This window comes from Filicampus tigris, chromosome 9 (genome assembly GCF_054856515.1).
Source record: "Filicampus tigris isolate MCC_2025a chromosome 9, RoL_Ftig_1.0, whole genome shotgun sequence".
NCBI classification, from domain to species: Eukaryota; Metazoa; Chordata; class Actinopteri; order Syngnathiformes; family Syngnathidae; genus Filicampus; species Filicampus tigris.
The window spans coordinates 7,742,876-7,767,473 of record NC_141225.1 but is presented as its reverse complement, the minus strand read 5'-3'; the positions used below and the strand labels follow the sequence as shown (position 1 = coordinate 7,767,473).

At 41.9% G+C, this 24,598-nt stretch overlaps 1 protein-coding gene across 7 annotated transcripts in view; it reads right to left on the bottom strand.

Moving 5' to 3' along the window:
* ephb2b (eph receptor B2b) overlaps positions 1-24,598 on the bottom strand; it is a 174,452-nt gene that overhangs the window by 148,239 nt on the left and 1,615 nt on the right. The window lies entirely within an intron of this gene.

The window sequence follows — 24,598 nt, the reverse complement described above, 5'->3', positions numbered from 1 at the left end:
TGTGAACGATAGATGGTGTAATCCTGGGCACATCACGATTAAGGAGCAGCTTTGCAGCAGGGATATTGAGCTGCTAGCTGTTGGCATGAGGCCATTCTACATCCCGCGAGAGTTTAGTCACGTGATCGCGGTGACTGTCTACGTCCCACCAGCTGCCAGCAGCGACACAGCCTGTGATGTCTTGACTGCAGCAGTGAGCAGGCTACAAACACAGCACCCAAATGCCCTGGTACTCATCTCCGGTGACTTCAATCATGCCTCCCCTTCCTCCTCTCTGCCTTCATTCACACAGTATGTCACCTGCCACACCAGAGACAATAAAACACTGGACCTTTTCTATGCCAACACCAAGGAGGCATACACATCACTGCCCCTCCCCCCGCTGGGCAAAGCTGATCACAACCTGGTGGCTCTCCAGTCTGTGTACAAACCTCTGGTCCGCAGGCAGCCAGCTGTGACCCGCACGGTTCAGAGATGGTCTGGAGAGGCCGAGGAGGCCTTAAAGGACTGCTTCAGCACAACTGTGTGGGAAGTATTCAGCGATGCTCACGGGGAAGACATTAGTAGTCTAACGGACACTGTTACAGACTATATAAATTTCTGCATGGAGAACACCATACCCACCAGGACAGTAAGGTGTTTCTCCAACAACAAACCCTGGATCACACCAGACATAAAAGCTCTCCTGAAGGAGAAGAGGAGGGCTTTTGCGTCAGGCAACATAGAGGAGCGGAGGACTGTGCAGCGCCAGCTGAGGAGGAGGATCAGAGAGGGGAAAAGGTCCTACAGGAAGAGGATGGAGGAGCAGCTGCTGCAGAATAACGCCAGGGGAGTCTGGAGGGGCCTGAAGACCATCTCAGGCCACGGACAACCCAAGACCCGGACTGGGGGGGACCTGCAGTGGGCAAATGAGCTAAATCTCTTTTTCAATAGGTTCGATCAGATGCCTGCCTCCACTCCGTCTCTCCTGCTGCAGTCTCCACCTACTCCTCCTGCTGGGCGTGTCACCCCCTCCCCTCTTTTCTCCACAGTCTCCAGCTCCCAGCTACACCAGATAGCCACCACTCCTTCCTGTCCAGCCTTGGCCTTCACAACATCTCAGGTGAGGAACCAGCTGAAGAAGATGAAGGCGAGGAAGGCAGCGGGTCCAGATGGCATCAGCCCCCAGCTCCTCAAATCCTGCGCAGACCAGCTGTGTGGAATTGTCCAGCACATGTTCAACCTGAGCCTGAAGCTGGGCAGGGTCCCCCAGCTATGGAAAACATCCTGCCTGGTCCCGGTGCCAAAGACCCCCCACCCGAAGGAGCTCAACAGCTTCAGACCGGTGGCGCTGACGTCTCACCTGATGAAGACCCTGGAGAGACTGGTCCTTGTCCACCTGCGCCCCCTGGTGAGCTCCTCAATGGACCCACTCCAGTTCGCATACCAGCCTGGCATCAGTGTGGATGATGCCATCATCTACCTCCTCCACACTTCACTCTCCCACCTGGAGAAGGCGGGGAGCACTGTGAGGATCATGTTCTTTGATTTCTCCAGTGCTTTCAACACCATCCAGCCCACCCTACTGGGAGACAAGCTGGAGCGGGCGGGGGTGGCGCACCACCTCACCACATGGATCCAGGACTACCTCACAAACCGGCCACAGTATGTGAGGACACAGGACTGTGTGTCTGACGTGCTCCTCTGCAGCACGGGGGCCCCACAGGGAACTGTCTTGGCTCCCTTCCTGTTCACCCTCTACACCTCGGACTTCAACTACAACACCCCTACCTGTCACCTGCAGAAGTTCTCTGACGACTCTGCGATTGTCGGCCTCATCACAGGCGGAGATGATCGGGAGTACAGAGAACTTACTCAGGGTTTTGTGGACTGGTGCCAGCAGAACCGCCTCCTGATCAATGCGGGGAAATCCAAAGAAATGGTGGTGGATTTCGGTAGGCGCCAGCACTCTTCACCTGCACCAGTGAACATCCGGGGAACAGATGTTGAGAGAGTCTCAACTTACAAGTACCTGGGTGTTCATCTGAACAATAAACTGGACTGGTGCGACAACACAGACGCCCTCTATAGGAAGAGTCAGAGCAGACTCTTCCTACTCAGGAGACTGAGGTCTTTTGGGGTTCAGGGGACACTCCTCAGGAACTTTTATGACTCGGTGGTTGCATCGGTCATCTTCCAGGGAGTGGTCACCTGGGCAGGCGGCGTCTCGGCCCGGGACAAGAAGCGGCTGGACAAACTGGTCAAGAGGGCCGGCTCTGTCCTGGGCTGCTCCCTGGCCTCTGTGGACTCGGTGGGGGACAGGAGGATGTTGGCCAAGCTGTCATCAATGCTGGGCAACCCGGACCACCCCCTCCAGGGCACCCTAACAGCACTCCACAGCACCTTCAGTGACAGACTGTTACACCCTCGCTGTGCAAAGGAGAGATTCCGCCGTTCCTTCTTGCCTGCTGCTGTCAGACTCTTTAACAAGAACATTGTGTAGTCTCTACAAACTGGCGGTCATTAGTGCAATTGTGCAGTCCTGCACCTGAGCTCGTATCGTGCAATACCCAATATTCCCCACTACTGTAATACCGTGCAATACTCAACATTCCCCACTACTGTTAGTCTAGTTTTATTTTTATCCAATGCTGTTCCTTACATTTCACTACAGCACTGCAGCACTGTCACTTAGAGTATTTTTTCCTCTGTACTATGTACAGGCCGAAATGAGTGTTCCTCATATTTTTTATGTAGATGTAGGTTGGTGTGTATACACATGTGTATATACACATGTTACTGCGTATATCTACATAGGTTTGATTCTAAATGTTTGCCGTCAATGTTATACATTAATGGCCACATTATGCCGCCGCCCCTGTGTGACCTATATCTTTGCTACTGTAACAATGAAAATTTCCCCACTGTGGGATCAATAAAGGCATTCTTATTCTTATTCTTATTATCCCCTCCATTCCCTTGGATACACTGTGATAACCATCAAATAATAGATTTTCAAATAATATCAACAGTTCGTGTGTGGGACGTGGGGTAGGCGTGTGTATAAAAATGAATAAAACTGTAGTGAAAACCAGCATACATACCCTGTGGTCTAAGAAAATCCACTGTTCACAGTTGATAAAAAAGATCACATGCTGACCTATTGAGCTATTGATGGAATGTTCCTTCCTACAATTGCTCCACCAATGATGCATGTGTATATGTGTGTGTCTATGGGTGTGTGTGTGTCAGGTCTCTATCCTGCCAAGCCAGGCCAGAGCAATCAGCACATTAAATAGTGCTGCTGACAAGAAAAATGCAGCCGGTGCGGGATCGCGCGCTCCAATGCAAATATGTGATTACTGTTTGCAGAAAGTCCCACAGCCATTCCAGTCTACAGAGTCTTCATGCGATCCTTTGTGGAGTGGAGGGATGGTGGAGGGGAGCTAATGACTCATGCTTCGCTGACGGATTGCCGCTGTGTGTACGAAATGATGTGCATTTTGACAGGAATGGTGGTCACTGGGGTGGGGGGGGCCTTCAACATGTAACCTCTCACTGTCATAAAGATGAACAAGATGGTGGACGCCAGGCAGCGTGTCATGGGAGGTTAACTGACGTCCTCCTATCATACGCACACATAAATTGCTCCAAAGAGTGGGGTGGGGGCACAGGGGGCCATGGAGGGAATACAGATTGTCTTTGATGAAATCCCATTCAACGAGGAAGACAACACCCATTTTTAAAGTCAAAACTGCCAACGCAGTATCTTTCTTTTAACCCGGTGAAATTGACCTAGGAAAAAGTTTAAAACCAAAGTTAAAAACACACGGAAACGTGTTAAGTAATGTTAGTAAAAACATTTTTTAAAACTTTGATGGCTCTGTCATTTTTTTTGTCTTTATTTTTCTGGTGCATCTAACTAAATTAGAATACAGTAAAAAGGTTCATTTAATTCAGCAGTTATAGACTCATTGAGCACGTCGGAAAATTGCTTCAAGCATTTGTTCCTTAAATATATTAATAAATATGAAATATATAAACATAAATATATTAATAAAGTATTACAATATTACAAACAACAAACATTACAATGTTTTATTGGGATTTACTGGTTATTTGCACTATCATCTTAAAATGAGAAATACCATGCTTCAATGGGTGAAGATAGTACAAGGTGGTTTTTGAGGTAGCTATGTTTACTTTTTTAAAGAAATGTTGCCAAGTCAAACTTTCCTTTTCTATTGGCAGATAATTTTGCTTAAACTAAGGAATACATTACTCATTCCATTATTTTTTTCTTGCATTTCTAAGATCAGTTTTTGCAGTGTATATATTCGTCAAAACGCTCCGTATTAACAAAGACGTAGATCGAAAGGGAATACTGACACAAAAGGGCATTTTTTTCATTTTTGTTTTGATTTCCACCAGCAGTCAGACCGAGGGTAATCGAGTATCTTTCTCGGTTGAGTTTAATTGCAGGCCTATCAGTCTTTAGCCAAGATCTGTGCACAGTAAAAGCTGATGGCGCCGGCGGTAAGTCAATGATATCACTGCAAAGCCGCCGTATAATGGATGCCTGTTCGCTAAATCCAGCCATACTTTACGCCTGACACAAACTTGCACCTTCTCCAGGGCATGAGCAATGACAGCCATGCGGAATACCACACACACACGCCCTCTCTCCGCACATCCCCAAACCTCGACTTCCCTCACCACCCCGTTGCCACGGCGCTGGCTAAAGATGTCCTCGAGCAAGACAATGATCGCTGCGATTAAACCTCTCGTAAAACCGCTTTTTTAGTGCATAAATCCTTTCTCCCATGAAGCGGGTTTTTGGATTATGATGGCCAACTGTGCAGGGGAATCTGGGCTGTGGCTTCAGTGGGAGGAACCGGCCGGGGAGGAAGGTTGGGATTACGGCCAGCCAGAGAGGAATGGGGTTTGGACTGTCATGGCATAAGCGCAACAAGACTGGGAGAGCTTCAAAAAATGACAAGACACTGCTGGCACATTCCAGGGAAAACATTGCTTCCCTCAGTGTGGCCCAGATAATTGCTCTTATCAACGTAATCCTCAGTCCTAGTTGGAATTCCACTGAAATAGGCAGCCAGGAAAATAACTGTTTCTTTGTTTCATCTGGCTAATGTGCAATGGAATAGGCAAACCTATTTTGGGAGTACATTTGTACCATATAATGGTGACATCCAATGAAAATCTTGTATGGTGTTCTAATAATCCTCGAGCCGTCCATCCAACTACCTACATCACTTCCCTGCACCGTTTGCATGTCGTTCCTATACCAAGGCACGGTACCAGGAAAAAATCCCAAAGAATTGAGTTTTTCAACAAGGGGAAAGTCGCAGGGTTCACTGACCTCTCGTGCCAACACTGGGAGGGGAGTGGTCATTTCACTTTGTCTACATACTATCCCTAAGACACCTTCCCCGTTAAAAGACCATAAAAGACTCTCAAGACTCAAACCAGTCCGGATTACTTTGTTTTAATGAACCAAGTGTCGACAAGCTTGGAAAATGAAGAGAATCTTTTGAGCACATTCAATATTTTCTGCTGAACCGACCGAAACATATTGATAATGGGGACAAATTCGAGCATATATCCCTCCTACCGATCGCTATGCATAACTAGTCTTTATTTTGTCTGTGCTGATCAAAATTAAAAGGTTGAACGAAAATCTAAACTGAATGTGCTGATTTTAATATAAAATATCAATATAATTATTTGATGACACATTGACCTTTGGCGTCCGCTGATAGTGTAGTGGTACACACGCCTGAGTTGTGTGCGGGCAGCGTGGGATCGATTCCCGCTCAGTGACAGTGTCTATGTGTGCCCTGCGACTGGCTGGCGACCAGTTCGGGGTGTAGTCTGCCTTCGCCCGTTGACGGCTGGGATAGGCTCCAGCAACTCCCCGCGACCCTATATAGGATAAGCGGTTTGGAAGATGACATGACATTGACCTTTGTCAAGTGTAGTCGTATCTGCATATCTATCATTAGAAGCTGAATATGAGGAAAAATATCAATGAACAAGTATCCGCTTATAATTGTGCATTTTCATACAGGCCCCTCCAAAAAGTGAAGCTAATTCCATTATTTTTGCTATGGGCTTGACTTTAAAAGACAAATATGAGGCAAGAGATCAACAGTTCAGCTTTCATTTCCATGTATTTAATACTGGATTGGATACACCATTTCAAAGATGGCACTTGTTGTTTGCACCCACCTATTTTTCATTTAAGCAAAAATTTAAGCACGTATTTGAACACGTGATTTACATGAATGTTTTGTTGCCCTTACAAACAATAATTTGGGGGTTTGTCTTTGAAGACTTTAAACTACAATTACACTAGTTAGAGGAGTGACCAGAAAGTCATCTGTTTGGTGTTTAAATTTTTTTTTTAAAAACTAAAATAAAATCTGAAATGTTGAGTTTTTTTTATGTCAAACCAAACGTTTTCTAATTGGCCTCAGCGTCCCAATACTTTTGGGAGGGGAGTGGATGTCCTTGCTTGTCCGCTGTAAACATACAGTGAAAAGATTTACATTTTGTTTTAGTAAAGCTGTCAAGCCTTTTGTGGAGAGTTTTTATGAACAGTGTTTTGTTGGTCCTGAAAAAAAGCAAACAGAAGAAAAGCTCTGCCTCAATTCAATTGAAAATATGGATAGTTGAGCTGGGGCGTTGTCGGAACAGAGCTGTGGTGAAAACAAGGAGTTGTTTGGAACAAAGGATGCTCTTGAGGGAAAAGACAAGACAAAGACAAGGTGGTGCAGTCGACATAAAAGAACGTGTGAGGCGAGAAATCTCAAGCGTAAGGCACTTTTTTGTTTAAAGCCTCCTCTCCCCTCTCGGACCGGCTTTCTCAAGAGCCATCGTTTCATCAGCTTCCAATTTGGGACAAATATCAGACAAGCTATTAAGGCACTTGAATGGGACCCTGCGGTTGTCACCTCCTCTTCACTCCTTGTGAAAATGACTTAAGTCTTCCTGTTTGGAGCATCTGACATTGCTATTCAAGTGCATGAAAAAAATCAACACTATTCAACATGCACATCTGGTGCTGTCTGAAAAAAAAGACAAAAAGAAATCCATTGCGTATGTCTCCTAATGGCTGCCAGGACATTTGCGTCATTTCTGACAGCTTGGGCCTAAATGACATCCTCATCCGAAGACAGAGTGACTGGTAACGTATGTATGTACGCAAAGAGATGCATTGTCGGGGCAGTTCTGCTCTCACATTAGCATTTTTTTTTTGGAGAGACATTGACGAGTGGGGTGGGCGACAGGTGCTGGACCCTCAATGAAAAAAAAAAAAAAAACAGGAGCCTATGAGGCTGTTTGTCACAGAATAAGCACCCACAAGACCCATAAGACAAAGGAGAGAAAGATGGCGGCAAATGTTTTGAAAAGGCGCGATGAGAGCGAGCGCTCGAGAAGTGCCCTCCAGCTACATGAGTGTACGCAGCAACAACAACAGCATAAGTGAGAGTTTAGCACACTTCCTTTGGGGCCGTGAAGCTGTGATTTCACCCCCTTGCCACAGTACTGAATGGCAATTAAGGATGGTCATTCAACCCTTTTAATTTTCTTGATTGACGATGCCGAAAAAGTACCAATTAATAATTCATATTCCTCGCTAAAAGCTAGTGATAGTCATCATTAGGGTGAAATTTCAGGAATTCAGACTCAGGATGAGAACTGATCAGCAAATTTCCAAGGACATCCACTTTTATGGCTTTCTGTAATTCTTCCAGGCGCCCACCAAAATGCACAAAGCGGGTACGTACAGCATGCAATTGTCAGTGAATGACCAACCACGTGAGAGGATGCGTGCGGCATCCTACACATAGCAACAATTTCTGACATGTGCGCTGCATCTGTTGCAGACGTTGCAGACAGCACGTGTCGGTCACGTGATTCAATGTGGCAATTGTCACCCGCGCATACGCGGGAGTATAAAAAGGTCCTTTAAGCCATCCAAATCGTTACTGTGCTTCTGACTTCATTTCGTCTTATCGACTAAAATCGAAGAGGAGAGAATTATCTAAATTCTCACTAATGTGTGTCGAGAGGAAAATTGTGTGCTGCCATGCACAGTTAAAATTTAAGTATAAAATGATGATCTAAAAGTTAAAAACAGTTGGTCGTTCATTATTAAATGGAAATGTTTTTTTTTTGTCTGCTATACCTTTAACCAAGCAAAAAATGTTTTTATCCGAATACCCAATGATTCGATGCTGTTGGGCGAGTATGAATTTCATCACCACGATGACGCAAGGCGAAAAAAAAAAACAACAACTGCAAACTGTGAATCACAAGCGAGGCCCAACAAAGATATCACTGATTCTATTTTTCCTCATGAAGGCAACGGAGACATTGCCAAACACAAACACCCCCACCATCTCCACCGCAAGAACAACTTCATGTGCCACTTATCAAAAGCAAATGATGTGGTTTAACGCTTATCTGTGCCTCTGAAAAAAAAAAAAAAAAAGAATCAGTGCAGCTCTGCTTACCTTTTGCTTTGATGTAGTGTTGCAGTTGAAAGTGATTATGGCTCTTTGGATGGATGGATGACCTACCTAGCTGGCAAGTAGGTATAAGGGAAACCTGGGCAGTTACTATGTACAAAGTACATACATTTGCTTTTATGTAACAGTGCAGAAAGGCTCGTACACAGACACATTTTCAGAAATGGGCAAATTAAAAAAAAAAGATTAACTTGCATATTTAATTTCACGCTTGACAGGTGCCAAAGATCCAACTACATGTATCCAAGCACTTAAAAGTAAATTTTGCAAAATATGTTCCCTTTAATGGGATAGGCGACAGTGGAAATGCTGTGAACCCCTGCTGTGAACCAAGCGCTGTATTAAAGTGGAAGTCAACGCAAACAGATTTTTTTTCAAGATTATGTTCTATGCAAGCCCTCTAGTTGAAACAAGGCATTCTGATAAATATTGCATTTGTGGAATAAGTGTCAATCCACTCGTTTTTAGCCATCTCTGGGGGTGGCCATTTTGTCTTCTGTCGACTGAAAATGACATCACAACTGCTCACAACGACCAATCGCGGCTCAGTAGCACCAGTGCCAGTGCACAGGCTCCCTCTTGTGGTATGCAGAGCAAACACTGAACTGTTTAACTCATTCACTGCCAGACATTTTCGGAACGTCTTTTACCCTAACATTTGAAAAAAAATTGAAAGAAATTACAAATAAATTCCTGGGATTGAATGACTGGACTGTGAAAACACAAATACATTTGTCAATTGCAGTGAATGAGTTAAACTGTGTATGACATTACAGTGGCTTCTTTTTGTCAGTACAGTATTTATGAATTACAGTTCGGGTTTGTTTAACATAAGTACAATATATTTGCATTTAATCATTTGGAAATGTTTGTTTAGGGGCAAATGTATTTAACTTTTATGTGCAATACATGAGGTTGCACTTCATGTGAAAAGGTTAGGGACATCTGGTCTAGACCACAAACTAGTTACTAACAGCGCCTCTGATGTTGCACTCCATTTTGTCTCCATTGCTCCAAGACGCCATTAATTGATAATCAACTTCAGAGTGCAGACAATTAACAGAATTCTTAATGATCAATTATTGTTATGCCCATCTCAAATAGCCACCTTGGTGCCAAAGAGGAAAAGTGAACAATCCAGCCATCCATTCATTTTCTATGGTGCTTTTCCTCATTTGGGTTGCAGCTGAGCTGGAGTCCATCACAAGTGGCATTTGGTGGGAGAACTGGGGTACGCACTGGACTGGTCGCTAGCCAATCGCAGGGCACGTGTAGACAAACAATTTTCACACCTATGGACAATTTAGATGTCTAAGATGTTTGCTTTTGGAATGTGGGAGGAAGCCAAAGTACTACGATGAAAACCCACACAAGCCCGGGGAGACCATGCAAACTCCACACAGAAAGAAGAAGAACCCTGGAGCTGAGATTTCAAACCTACTCTCATACATGTGAGGCAGGCATGCTAACCGCTAGCACAACATGCTGTAAAACCAAGTGCATTGTGCTTTTGGCATTTCTGTTGCGGTTTTGCATTAACGAAACAACTGAGGAACATTTTGTGTTTTGATGCATCATTTGAGCCGCCCTAACCTACGCTTCACACCTCCTAAAAACGACTAATCCCGCTTTCGGGCCTCTGATTTCCATGTTAATGCCACAATGCTAAAAAAACACGCCATACAACCCGAGCCTGCAGGTGTTGACACAAGTGTGCTTGCATTATTGTGTGTGACTGTGTGTGAGAAGAGGAGAATTTGAGCATGCTTTGAAACGGATTAATCCATGACTGTGTCTATAATCGGTGCACAGCTAAACCACTCAACATTATTTCAGGGCTAAATTTGTATTTCTAAAAAAAAAAAAAAAAAAAAGAAAAAGGACATAATACTGGAGGCAGTGAGATCAAAGAATGCCCCCTTTTTGCCGGATGTGCTGTTTCACTGATCTCGTTGCAAGTCAAGTTAAAGTGTAGAGTAAAAACGACCCAGAGCTTTAGCATTCTGCTCAGCGAGGCAAAATATAGCCTTTTCATTGTGTTGAAACTGTAAGAGTCAGGGCGCCTGAGGGCCGTCTGAAGCAAAGACTCTCATTCTCTGCCTCTCTCTCTGTTCATCATCTCCACTGGAAATCACTTGAGCTGCCATGTGGCAATTGTGGAAGAAGGATGAAGGTGGTCCACTGATTCGATCGCTTGGCATCTCCCAGAAAGCGGCCTTATTACAAACATGTTCTTTTTAATTAACGGAACACAGCGGACTACTGACGGTGTTGACTCCCGAGAATGCAACGTAACGCCTGACCATGACATGACAAAGTGCCAAAGCACATACCGACAATTTTGAGCATTTTTCATCCATTCCAATCAAAGTGAACCAAAATGCAATTTTTAGTAGTATTTTACCTCAACAGACTTCAACCAACCACTGGCAGGTGGGTGGACAATCAAAATGCATGCCACTGATGCACATTTTTTTTAAAAACTTTTTTTAAAAACACAGTTTTTGCTTTTAAAGTTTGTCTTTAATCAAGCCTAAAGTGGGGTACACACATACTGATAATATGACCAAATTAGAGCATTTTCTTTCCTCTTGGGCAAGGTCAGAAAAGGCCGGACCCTTGATTATTTCTCAAAGATTATTCTGATCTACTAGGAAGAAAAAAAAAGAAAAAAAACGTTTGAGGCCAACAATCATAAATGTTTTAAGAGGGGTACACGCATACCGCTCGGGCCTGTGCTGGTCATCTCGAATACAGCACACACTAAAAGAGCACTAAGTAGACACATGGTGAATCACTCTTCATCATGTGGAGTCTCTCACATCTAAAGAAAAAAAATGGTAAAGATATCAAATATGCGTGTATCATACTTTAGCCCCATTTGTAACTACCGCAGATGTATTTGTAGTACAGTTAGAAGACGGCATTCGCACTCTTGCACACGCTGGAAGCTTTACGTGCATGTATGAAAGCCGCATTTTGCTCCGTGGGATGTAAATGGATTCATTCAACGGCTGCTGTCTTACATAAACTGACATTTACGGAGAGCAGAAATAGAACCCCATGCAGACTGTGAATAAAATGGTAGCAAAAGTGTTGATAAAGTGGTTAAAATATTTCCATGCGCAATAGGCAAAAATTACAGTGCTTGACACAAAGTGTGGTGCAAATAAAAATGGTGCAGACAGCATGGAAAGGTCACTGAAATGAAAACAAATGCGGTTCTGTTTTTAATTCAAACCAAGCTCTATCTCTAAATGAGAGAAGCAGCGACGTGGGCTGAAGGTGAGACAATCATTAGAAGATAATGCTCAATTGCTTTTTTTAAGATTTCACACAATTATGTTGTAGGATGTTGTAGGCATAGTAAGTATAGTAAGTAACTTATTTTTCATAATTTAAATTAGCCACAATTGCTTTGAGGTTATGAACAATTACAATGTAACTTCTAAGGCGGAACACAATCAGTTTCAGTACCTTGATATGGGCAGCTTTTGACGCATTTCAACAGGGCTAACTGTCATACAAAGTAGAAAAATCAGTTAACCAGGGTTCACATTAAAATGTAGAAACAATAAAATAATCCATTGTAACCAACGCCAAGTGACCAAGGTGTAATTAGAAAGCCACAGATGCACCCAAATTGCGGTGCATACATTCTCATAATTGGGGAAAATTTGAACGAGATTTCTCCCTTACGATTTTAGCTAGCAGAGTTCTAATTATCAGATGGCCCTAAAAGATTATCCTGAGTGATTATTCTTGGGTGCCAGATGATTTAAAGGTAAAAGAAAAAAGCCTCGTTGCTTCTGTTTCTTCTTCTACTACAAAACTAGTCTGGATGCCCTACGGCACCACACAGCCTCTCCATGGTCAGTCTTGGTACTACAATAAACATCTGGTGTGGGAGAGAAGATTTGCCATAGTTGGTGGAGCTATCATTACCAGAGCTGGGCTTGGTCTATCCGTCTATAACTTATGGGCGGCATTTCCGGCCGACCCACGTGGTCCCAATCCGTCCTTCTTCGGCGACATCCAATCGGCGTTGAGAACATAATTTTCACGTCACACGCACGCACTACACAAGCAGACACACCGCCAAATAAAGTAAAAATATCAAATAAAAACACAGGCAGAGCGAGGTGATCGGTGAAATAAAAACAAAATGGAGCACGTCATTGCATCTGTGGGACCGAAAGCTATACAACACTGTTTTATTTTTTATTTTTTATTTGTTTGGCTGCGTGGGGCACCTGCGTGTGACGTGGTACCAGGAAAGTCTGATTTCGACACCGTTTGGCTGACTCGGATCGACTGGGTGGGTCTGAAATATAGACGGGAACTAACAGACGGACTAAAGCATAGACAAATTTTCACCTCTGATCATTATGTATGTGCGTGATGTGCTTTGTTGGTCATCAGTACACCACACAATAAAAAGCAGTAAGAAAAAAACTTTTCCAGATCTTTCTCATCAGCGTGTGCTCTGTCATATGTTAAAAAAATGGTTTAATGTGTTAAAAGGCCTTATGGGTATATGCCACTTAATGCTTCCCACAGCCAAAGAGAACCTTGAGTCTTTTGCTCAAATATAAAGCCCAAAAAAAGAAAACCATACAAATGGTTCAGCACAGCATGTGTGTTATGATTTTACTACTTTCTTTGGCTTGTTTTACATGAATACAACGCTTGCTTCCTGTACAAGTTCACTTGGTTAATTGAACTCCTTCAGAAACAAGATTGATGTGCAATGATGTGGCAAAACATAAAACTGTGGTGCATTCACCAACACCCATGGCCACGTGTATTGTGTGCCGAATAAAAGCCTATTTAGACGTTATGAATAATAATATTCTAAATGTTTGGCCTGATCGCACGACATTCACTCCATTTAATAGTCTCTGCTGGATCTCTTTTATTGATTTCCCAGGCGCAGCATGTCTCCTGAGATTTTCTATGGATTTTCCAGCTGCCCTCCCCAATGATCCATTGTGATTTCGTGGAGAAAAGCAGCCCTACCCAAGGATGGTGGGGAAGACAGCCAGGCTTTCTCAATCCCCCCACACCTCTATTGTACACCTGATTTCTGCTTCCTAAGCCGCATTACTTCACGACTGCAGTGTGATTGCAGACATTGTGCTCGTTACCCCACTGGATATGTCTGTAGTTTTATTTCTGCCAGCTCTAATAGCCTGGGCACCATTTATAGTCGCCTACTCCAGTTGGAATCATTTACCGTACTTGGAAATGAGAATAAACTGAACACGGACGGTTTGTTTGGGAAGAGTGCATTATCAAAAGCAACACTCTGGATAAGTGCTTTTGCAAATCCTCGGAATCTTTCTTTGCCCAAGTGGGGCATTCATCATCATCTTTTGCTGAATGCGAAACAACAATAAGGGCAGTGAGGCGTCAATTTATTAGTCGCCGCTGAGGTTCAATCTTTGCTGAGTACTTTATTTTGGGTTTCCAAGAAAAAGCTGTGATGCTCTGAAGTGGTGCAAGCGCAGACAACAGATAGTCTCGCCGTGGCTTGTGTGAATTGCAATTATGACCCTGTTTGAAATATTGTCAAAATATGCTGTGTCCCATGGAAAAATCAACTAAAAAGTGCATTCAAGTATAGGCATTCCAAAAGGTCCTTTGAGCTATGTTCTGTAAAACTGCTCATTAATTTTAGATGGAACAAATTTGAAAGGAAAACACATATATTCTAAGGGAAATTATATTCCCACGATTGAACGTTAACTCCCGTGTTATGCCACCAAAGGCAGCAGATGAATAAACAAGTCCCGTATATAGGGCAGTGACAAATCATCTCCATTATAACCGTCTATGTATGCAGTTAACAAATCAAGATTTTCTGTGCTTGTATTACAACAAAACTCCCTTGAAGAAAGATGTTTGCACAAGACCTTATATCTCTTGACATAGCATCCCTTTCTGTCTTTAAAACATGTCTCGCAATAAATTGGAAGGAATCCAAAGCAAGAGTTGCTTCCTTTGTTGAGCACGCTCTTGTGTTCACATTTCTATGACATTAGTTCTCCAATTGTATGCTTTTCAAGGCTGTGTGTGAATGTGATTCACAAATGATTTTCAAAGGTCTCAACAAAAAGCCAAATGGGTTAATTAATTCCCAGTTTGCAGGCGTGCTGCAATTGAATAGAAACAAATGACACTCAAGGACATTAAAATGTCTTTTCGCTCCTCATATGTCCCTCAAATGCTGTACCCAATTTAAAATGTCTTTCATGATGCAGAAAATCAAATGCCCCTTTCACTTTCGATTATCATGCCAGAGACAGTTCTAAAATTCTGTCTCCAAGCCCTGAAAATGTCATTTCACAAAAATAAGAAGAGAGAGCAAGATGGGATTCTAAAATATTCGGGGAGACAGATGCTCGTCTGATACTGAAATTCTGAAATGAAAGATAAAATCATTATGCTAGTAAATGACTTGTGATATTTGATGGGGTCGGACAGCGTCACCTGCAAAAGTGATCGTTAGGTAGAAGCGGCCTATATCGTCCGATTTGTATTTACAGAAGTAAACGTTCTCCAGCATATCGGGGCCACGGACCTATATTTTTATTATCCGATATCTACAAAGGAGCGATTCGGAAGGAGGTAGCAATACAGTTTTGGGGGGACACAAGGCGAGGCTTTTCGATCTCATTTCATGGAGATTTCACGTCATTGCCGTCTACATTGCTACTACTATCACTACAAATGTCCACTTTATGATTCATGTTTCAAGTGGAATTACATTCAAGTTAAATATAAAGCCAAAACCGTTACTCAAAACAACTGTGCAGATTCACGGACAGTCAAGAAGTCTGTGTCCTCGCCTGTGCTGAGCGCATGATGACATCAAGGACGGATATATGCTACCTGGCCATAAAGACTACGGTCCCATTGCAAAAAATCGGATACGTATCTGATGTATATCCATATATGAAAGAAATCCAGGTTTGATTTGACAAAAAAATCGGAATTTAGCCATTCAGACTGTCAAAAATCAGACAGGTCACATACGGGCAAAAATAAATCGCATTTCCCTGCAGTAGGCTATGAACCTAGCCAAAATGTCTCCAAAATGGCAATTTCACACCAAAACGGTAGGCTTCCTGTGTCTTGAGATTTGGGTCTACGCTTGCCAGACATGCCTACCAAATTTCCTGTTTCCAAGTGAAACTGTCTTCAGGTGCTGAATTTTCAAAATAATCTCTAGGATAAACTTGTCTTTAAAGGACCCTGAAAATGACGTCAAATTGGCTGCTTCAAATCAAAACAGCAGATTTACTGTGTCTTTTTAGGCTTCTCGATTGTTTGTTGTTGTTTTTATTGTTACCCTTTTTAATGTTATTGTTATTTTAATTGCTTTGTTTTCTTCAGGTTAAAAACAAACATTCATTCATTCAGTCATACTTTTTTTTTTGGCTACTCATGATAAACATGTCTACCAAATTTTATGTTGCTAACTGAAATTGACCCCAGGGATTTGATTTTCCATATATCCAAGAGGACAATTTTGTCTTTGACGGACCCCTAGAAATTGTCATTTTTTTCTGAAATGTTTTGCTGTTTTGGACTAAATTTTAAAATGTGCTTATTTCCTAGGGGATTAATAATTTCTAAATCGGAACAAAGGGTGGCAGTGCCATGGTTTAATTGTATTAAACCATGGCACTTCCACTGGAGGCAGTATGCAAATAGAAAAGTGATGCAACAATCAGTAACCAATATCGCGCATATGGAAAACTGTGCCTCCCTTGTGGCAGAACTAGAGCTTGTTTTGGAGAGAGATGATGACACCAAGCATTTAACAACAAGTGGAGATCAATCAATGATGATGTCGATTAGTTTCCAATTAGAAAGGTCAGCAAGGGATGGGTCACAGTGGACAGACCATATGGGCCAGAGAGAGGGACAGAGGGTGCATGGAGGGGGGCAGAGATAGAGTGAAAACAAAGGGCAGTAGTCACGTGGGTCCAGAGTCGCTGATGGAAGTGTTGCATAGCGTTGTCTGTGCCGAGGCAGCGTTTTCAGGTAGAAAAAGACTCTCTCTTTGTTATGCAGATGACGACGCAATCAGACTGGCTTTGTCTCGACCCAACGGGCTGCGCTCCCGGGGACATTGAGAGCCCGGACCGCTAATCCGCCCCGGGTTTGTGTTCTCCGAGCGTGCATAAAAGGCGATGTCCCGGTACCTGGGGTGTGTGTGTGCGGATGGGGCTCTCCAAAACGAGGTCTGACCTCTCTCAGGCTACTCGCTCCCTTCTCTGCTCCCTCACTCTCTTTTTCTGCAGATTGGTAGAGACAAGCCACACTGTTTAGGATTTTTTTTTTTTTTTAAAAACAGTCCCTGATGGCAGTATCAATTTGCAGCATGAACTTTAGTTCGCATGTCTGTCATGCATATAGCCACAAAAATGTCTCAAGAACCCATGCACAAAAAGACATGGGAAATTTGCCATTTTCTTTGTACATGACCATTTTAGGGTCATTTTGGCCATTTTCTGGGGTCCTCCACAGAGGAATTTGTCCTAGGGATTACTTTAAAATTCAACCGCTGAAGCCAGTTTCACTTAGAAGTTTGAGGTTTGATAAGTATGTCTGTGAGTAAGCCACAAAAAAAGACAGTTCATACCTGAAAAGGCTACACAGGATGTAGGCAATTTTGGTTCTAAATGGCCACTACATCAAAATACATTGCCTTGAGATTTTTTTTTTTTTTTGATTTAGCCACCATCTTAGATATTTGAATTTATCAGCAATGAATTTGAGTCTGTCATGAGTAGACCCATAAACATGTCTAGAGAACTCATGCCCGAACACACACTGCAAGTCTGCCATTTTTGTTTCTTATGAAACAATTTTAATCAAGTTGGCCATTTTCAGTCCTTCAAAGATGAGTTTGAGGGATTCTTTTGAAAATGTATTCCCTGGAGTTTCACTTTGCAACCTTGCTTGGAATTTAGTGTGGTTTGTGATGGAAAGACACATCAGCCAAATTATGCTTACTGAAATTAAAAATAGGGGTGTCAAATTAGTGCATTAATTGAGATCAATTAATTACAGTCACAGTGAAAGGTTTTTCTTTTTTTAATCGCAGTAATCTAATTTGAATCTCTAACTTTACTGTTTCTGTATGATGATGACAACCGTTTGTGTTATGTTGCGGCTTGCACGTCTAACATGGACAGCATCATCCGACTGTGAATGTTTCTTAGACGAGGGAGCAAGCAGTCTTTTTAGCCCAAAACGTCTAACGGGATTTATCATATTGTAGCGTCTTCCAGGAACACGTCGTCAGACGTAGTTTAATTATCACGTTTTTATCAATCCAAGTACAACTGCTCGCGCTCTTCTTTCTCCGCTGCTCCACTCGCTTGCCGTATGATGCATTCATGAACCTCAGAAACATCACAACTCAGCAACACACAAATCCAACCACAACACAGATAACCCAATTCGTTACAATATGCTGTTGAACATTCAAAGATTTCAATGCCTAAAAAGTGTATACAATTTCATAAAGACTTTTTAATTTTGTTTCATTATAAAAAGAGTTTTAATATAGTTAGCAATAATTGTAACTGTTATTGTATGTATTTTTTTTTTATCACAAAAAGTGTATACATGTACTGTAATGACAACTTGTCTTTAACTTCAATACTTAGGTGTGTCATAGGCTTTTGCTGCTGAGTGTTTAAAGATTTCAGTGTCTTAATAATTTAAGAGACTTTATTGTTAGTGTATTTTTTATTCTGGTGTAATTTCTTAGAATATCACCCGAATGGTTCGCTTTTATTTATTTATTTTTTTAAATGTACCATTTACTTGTAAAATAAAATCTGTTTTCCGATTTCCATCGGGATTTTGTTACTCTGACACAATATACCGAACCGAAGTTTCCAAAAAAACGAACCGAACCGAAATGTGATTTAGCGTACAGTTACACCCCTGATAAATACAGATACATGTATACAGACAATGGAGGGCATTTCTCAGCAATTTGTGTGTGAGATTAAAAAATAGATTCATTAGATCAATTCATTACAGATCATAATTAATTCATCTCTCTTTTTTTTTTAATCTGTTGACAGCCCTAATTAAAAAATAAAAAAAAACACTCAACAAATTATGCCAAGATATGTTATTTTGATTGAGAGTGCTTCCAAGTTCCCTGTTTTGAATAAACCACAGCAAATGCATCGTCCCTACAATGATATCCATTCCCACCGGGTTCCTATGAATCGGGCCCAAGCCAATACACAAGGCTCGGCGAAGAGAGAGTACCTTGCCAATTAGCATGCGCTAACGAAGATAGGCTATAAGAATAGCCTTGATCCAGCTGCCTTTGTAAACATTTGGAGAGGTTACACAGAGGTAATGAACGTTTCGCCTTCGTCTGTTCATTTGAATTAGTCGCCTTGTCTGCGTCAATCGTGCTACGCAAACGTAACACCACGGCGCTGAGGCAAATCCCCGTGGAAAAGAAGCTTGTCCAAAAATATCATTGAACGTGAAAGTCTGGAATTAATATGCCGTACTGTATCTGTCTGCAGACCTCTGAGAATCACATGTCTGTGAGACAGTGTTTATTCTAAATTATTAACAGAATGTTAACAGTAAGCTTATATGCTTGCACAGCACAACAGCTCTTTTTCCATTTTGATGCATTCACTTTAACAACTCTATTGACATTGACATATCGTGTTGCAAGAGGACAGAAGTACCTCCCCATGTGACGCATTCCAGCATGGCCTCAATAGCAAACAGAAAGTAGCAGTACCTTTATGACACCGTCAAATTGAATTTCATTGCATGTGTGGGTGTGTCTCATGTGTGGGTGTATCTAATGAAGTGCCTAATGAGCGTATCTCACACGCTAACAGCGTTATAGAAGTCATGAACTTACAATTGGACCACTTGGTCTGCCGACAGCACACACAAATGATTAGCCTCTGAGCTCAACTCAACAAATTTCCGAGCTTCGCCAAACCCTTTTTCGTCATTTTCTTTTTGAGGCTTTGAAGCTCCCATTCCGACTCATCAGGGAGGCTCTATTAGGAGGGGAAATGGTAACCCATGCCTGATTTTACTTGAGATGACCTAATTTACGATTGTTAATAAGAAGTGAAAAATGGGAAGGAAGTGCTACATTTGTTATGCATGTTCAACATTGGATGAAAATTAAGCTGGCAGACGGTGTCTGCTAAAATGAATGAAATGTAGAATAGACTTGGGCTGGATTTACACTGCGGGTCCAAGTGCCCAATTTGGATTTAACACTTATTTAAAGTTGACGGGGTACATCCAGTCTCAATTGAATTGTTGTTAAAACATTACACAACTTTAAAGTAAATGGATACATTTGCTATCCTATTCAGCAGTTTATAAATACATTTAAATTTATTGCCATGTGACTCATTTAACATGCTTCCCAAAAGTAGCCCAAATGTGCAACGTGGGACTCCAAAAAGAAACACACAATATTCTCGATTTCTAATAACATCAATAAGCAGCTCCATCCAGCACACAGTTGTATACAAAGTAAACAGACTTCATTTTACACTCGTATATTTTTTCAATTACTTAAGTCAATGCAAAAGGGTAGTAATAATCTAATGATCTAGAGCTAAAATGATTTTAGTTGTAGCATTGCTGTCCGATGACATCCTTGTAGGCTGAATGTGCAACCTATGACATGTTAAATAAGTGCCAGAACATGTACTTCCTCTTCAAACTAAAACCCTCCCTGTCGAGTAAAGACTCAAAATGGTGGAAGCTATTGCCATTACTGTGTGTTAATAAAGCAACAACCAGTGATGGTAAACAATCGTTTTAAATAGATAACTTGGCAATAATGTCATAGCTTCACTGGACCAAATCTAATTCATGCATGCAGGTCAAAACTGGGTCGCTAACTTTGCTTTTAGCGTTTAATGTGTGCTGACTTCTATATAAATATCAATGTTGTGTTTTGTTGACATCATGAGTTTATAGATTTGTAGCTCACAGCTACTTGCTCTTAATAGAAAGCCATTATTCCATTCCCATATTTATTATATTATATATATATATTTATTTAGTTAATTTATGTCCACCAATGTTGCATCCAAAACAGAAAATATATATTGCTGAGCCAGCCATTCACATTATGAAAAATGGACTCCCTCTGAAGTTCTAGGCTTAATACCCACGGCCGCATGCAGTTAAAGAAATTATTGTATGTCATCTTAAAATGTTCAACCATTAATTTAACGAAAAAATGTATTCACATTTTTGGCACTAAAAAAACAAATCACCGAGGTTTGTGGTTTGTTTTGATGAAATACTTTGATGTGAAGCTGCTTTCATTGCTCGTAAAAACGTAAGATGGCATAAAGTATGTGGTTGTTTCAGCACAGTCTTTGCCACCATTCTGTTTATTAATTAGTATGTTGTCAGTAATAAAGACGTCAAGTATTTAATAGAACAACAGCCCACCATCCTGACCCATACTGATACTTGAACACACCGTATTCTTAAATCTAATATTTTGTTAATACTTCCAGTATGCTTACCAGTAATTTTAGCATCAGGTCTACAGGGCAAATATATGCGGACTGGAACAGTTAAAGGTACAAAAGCCTGAAGCGCTTGGCTTGCGTAGCGCAGACTTCAGCAGTCAGCAGCAGACAGCTGAAGGCACGGAAACGATGCCAAAGAGTGCATCCTACCCTGGTGGGACGGAACCTGCGGGATCGCAATTCTCTGGCAAAGCTTCAACGAGCACACCTACCTTCCTTTTTCAGCTTTGATTATGCACTACAGAGCCAGAGAGAATCAGACAAAAGGTCTACCGCGTACAACAAACAAGCCCGTGAAGTGGAGTCTGTGATGTTGTGCAGTGTTGGCTGCAGCAAAACTGTAATACGCCTCCTTGATCTCCCCCGAAAAAAAATAAAAAGGTATCCATAGACGCTTCTGAAATGCGACACACCTCCTTCAAGTGAAACAACAACTGGTAGCAGCACTAATTGAGATTGTGCATGCAAAGTGACAATACGGGGTGCTGTGCAGCATGGATTAGGTCTTGAATAGAGACAGATTCTTTGTGAAAGCCTACTGTGGCGGTTGGCATGCGCGCCTGTCCGCCACATCTGCTGATTGGGCCCACTGAGAAAACACTGGATCGTATATACACGCTGGCTCATTTCTACCTTCTTCTAATCCCGTTTCTCGGAGCCCGCCCCCATCGGGATTTTGTTACTCGGACACAAAAGGAAATGCTTCCACGTTACACTAGCGAATACATTCCTTACAAAACAATTCCGATTCAAAACAATAGAAAACATTTACATATCAAAGCGTCTTTACCAAGCTTGGTTGTATTAACTCATATTGTGTGTTGAAACACAACAGTATCATACACTGAAGGCGGTACATAAAACCTCCTTTGTCATTTTTTCACAAACGGATATTATTTGGAGATGCAAGGATCCCGCCAGGCGCCAGCAATATTTTATCTCAATCCCAAGCCACACCACCAGGCAAAATCCACAGGTTATGTGCCAGGTCTTTCTGCCATCCAAGGAAAATGCAATTAATTGTTCTGCCTGTCACTACACATCAGTGGCATAGGTAGTTCAAGAAAAAAAGCTACAGTAAGTTTGTAGTAAATAAATCATTTTTGAATCAATTAAGTAAAACCGGATAATTTCACATGGCGCACGGTACATTGGCTGGGAATGTGGTGCACATTGAAAGAAAGAGACGCCACTGCCTTATTTTAACAAACAATGCAGCCACACATGTAACAGACTCCACAACAACACTCATAGGCATATATTCTTTATCCTCTAATATGACCATTACTGCAGTTTTCTGAGCAGCTGTGGTTGTCTCCTTCATGTATTATCCTGGGGGGGGGCACGGTGGCAAACATTATTTGGTACTTCAGAAAACAAAACTTGGAAAAGCTGCCTTTACTAACCAACTTTACTTGTGTTGGTTGTGAATGTTTAAATTCAGTCATCAATGCTTTCGGTTCCATTATATTTCCGTCAAAGAAAAACAAAAAAAAAACAGGGAGAATGGAATCCATAGAGCGGTTGATCCCAACAGCAACTTGCATACTGGCCTTTAGCAGACTGCAGCCGCATCATGGCAACACCTACCCAACCAGAAAATGTCTGCAGCACCGCAACAGAAGGCAGAGGCCAATTGGAAAACACAAGTGGTTCCACCTAGAGAATTCCCAACCCCACTTTTAACTACACATGCTACTGCGGTTTTATGGCCGCGTATAAATCTGAATTCAAACTCAACATAATGCGATGAGCGTTGTCGTTAGTATGGCTGTCAACTAAACGCTGATGATGATGAACGGGCCCGAAACCGAAGCGGGATAAATCCTCCGTGTGCTTTCCTGGACATGTTTGACAAAGCTCGCCTTATTTGCCTGTCGTTCCACCTCCATTAATCTTCAAACGCGGCCACTCCTTTCCTGCTGGGTTAACCAATAATTCGACGCGGCTTCTCATATGAGCACTAATCAACAATTTAGTGCTGTACCTCAATCCCCCAGGATGAATGAAACGCCTCTGAAAGAAAAGGGTCGAATGTACGCCATCTGTAGCTGTCCCACATTGCTACTTATTAGGGCGGCGGCACAATGTGGTCTCAGTGACGTGAAATAAATCAAAGCCAATACATCGTATTTTGACTACGACACAGCGTTGACTCCAACTTCCTAAACTGGGACCGCCTCAGTGAACCACACAATCTGTTCAGTGATGCTGCTTGATTTCTTACAGTAACTGTTCCAAAGTGAATGGTTTCCCTAAAGTGAATTAATTCAACTCTCACCATAATAACACCTTTATATAACTGTACAGAAAAATGTTAAATATCATTTAGACTATGGATACTTTCGACCAAGTACGACTACAAGTGTTTACATTTGAGTACTCGCTAATACCAAAACTTACAATTGTGGTGAAAATGCGTTTTATTTTAATCAAATTTTGTTCAGAAAGACAAAACATACACTAAATGTATCCTGAAAAAATGGCCAAGGTCAAATATCACACTTTAGACGTGGATGGTTAGCTTGCTACATGTTTAAGCATTAAAGACTTTACATTAACAGTTTTGAAACAAGTCCAGCCCAGCAGCAGATCCCCCACCCATTTTACTTTTTTACTTTTTTTTTTATGGGTCAGTTTGACCCACCTCATGACATGAGTGTCAAATGTTGTGTCAGGCACACAGCACATCGTTAGTAAACTACAACTGGCTAAACCTCTGAACCGCAATTTTAAAAAGTACCCAAAAAGAGGTCAACAATAGTAATGTTCAAACAAACCACTGGAGGCTTCACTTCCCGTTGCATGCCGGGATTTTTTTTTTCCTTTCTTTTTTCGGATTAGAGCTCCAGTGACCTCTTTTTCAACCCTTCAATTCTCATACGTAAGCCATCTTTTGCCACTTCATTGGACCGTCGGTGAGGTTGATCTATTGGATTGAGGAAAATGAGGGGCTTGAGCGGGAGGGGATCTTTACTCGGGTGGTGCATCACTCGCTGTGGGCTACCAAATCGAATTCGACGTTTCGCACTAAAAGCCGACACCACATTGCCAAAAACGGTATGGAAGTCCCTGCTGTCGTCTTCGCAAGTGTTCTCTTGCAGTACAGCGTGTTTAATACATTCATTCATGTAAAAAGCAATTATGACTCAATTCTGTTATATATGGGATTACATTTATGGTCCGCAATGTATATTTTGCCAAATTAATAACAGACCTGTTACATTTGCAAAAAAATCATCCAGGGCGCGATTTAACGCTAGTGTACATGCAATTGTATAAGATCAAGCTGGAAAATGACAAGGGTAAATGGCAAAGCTACTGCAATGGGCACCTCTTTTGTATTTAAAAATGATTAGAAAGTCAGAATAAACAGAAACCAGCAGTGTATCATGGTGGTTTTTACAGTACATGGATTATTTTTCCACCTAGTCATAGTTACACTACATGGAGTTATTTTAATTTACCACTTATTTTATCGTAACT